Here is a 1441-nt window from a genome sequence, read left to right as displayed (position 1 = left end):
AAAAAAAATCATCAATGAAGACTGCAAAAGATCATTACAAAGGCTGAAAAAGAAAAGACCAATATGAATGTCAGGTGAGACTCTGAATATTGCATTAGAGCACTGAGAAGCCAAATCTAAAGGAAGAAACCAAGAAATCAAATTGCTAAACAGAAAATTTCAAAAGGCAGCCCGGGAAGACAAAGCAAGATATTATAATGCAATGTGCAGAGAGCTGGAGTCAGAAAATCAAAAGGGCCAAACTCACTCAGTGTTTCTTAAACTAAAAGAACTGAAAAAGAAATTCAAGCTATGGGTGGCAATACTTAAGGATACTTTGGGTAGAATGTTAAATGATTCAGGAATTATCAAGAGAAAATGGAAGGAATACACAGAGTCACTGTATCAGAGGGAATTGGCTAACACAAAAGAATGTCATGAAATGACATATGAGCAAAAGCCTATGGTGATGAAGGAGGAAGTTCAAATTGCTTTGAAGGAATTGGCAAAAAACAAGGCTCCAGGAGTTTACAGCATAACAGTTTACATATTTCAACAGACAGACCCTGCCCTGGATGTGCTCACTAAGTTGTGCAAAGAAATCTGGAGGACAGCTAGCTGGCCCACTGACTGGAATAGATATTTGTTCCCATTCCAAAGAAAGGTGAACAAACAGAATGCAGAAATTATCGAACAATATTATTAATACCACATGCAGGCAAGATTCTGCTGAAAATTATCCAAAAATGTTTGGAACAATATGCCAACAGAGAACTGCCAGATGTACAGGCTGGATTTAGAAGAGGTTGTGGTACTAGGGATATTATAGCTAATGTTAGATGGATCTTGGCAGAAAACAAAGAATACCAGAAAAATATCTATCTGTGCTTCATTGACTATGCAGAGGCTTTTGACTGTGTGGATCACAACTAGCTGTGGCTGACTCTGAGAAGAATGGGAATCCCAGAACATTTGATTGTGCTAATGCAAAACCTATACTTGGACCAAGAGCTAGTCATCAGAACAGAGCAAGGAGACAATACATGGTTCAAAATCAAGAAGGGGGTCCATCAGGGGATGTATTCTGTCTCCATAGCTTTTCAATCTGTATGCAGAACAGATCATCCGAGGTGCTGGGCTATACGAAGAGGAATGTGGCATCAGGATTAGTGGAAGAGTCATAAACAACCTGCATTATGCAGATGGCCCTGCTTCCTGAAACTGAGGAGGACCTGAAGATCTTGCTGCAGAAGGTCAAGGACTACAGCCTCCTATATGGATTGAAGCTCAACATCAAGAAAACAAAGATTCTCACCACTGAGCCAATTGGTAGCATCAGAATGGATGGTGAAGAGATTGAGATAGTTAACAGTTTTAGTTTGCTTGGCTCCACAATCAATACTCTTGGTAACAGCAGCCAGGAAATCAAGAGACGAATTGCATTAGGAAAGTCAGCTGTGAG

This window comes from Elephantulus edwardii, unplaced genomic scaffold (assembly GCF_000299155.1).
Source record: "Elephantulus edwardii isolate Elephantulus edwardi_28Jun2011 unplaced genomic scaffold, EleEdw1.0 scaffold00141, whole genome shotgun sequence".
Lineage (NCBI taxonomy): Eukaryota > Metazoa > Chordata > Mammalia > Macroscelidea > Macroscelididae > Elephantulus > Elephantulus edwardii.
This window is presented reverse-complemented; position numbering follows the sequence as displayed.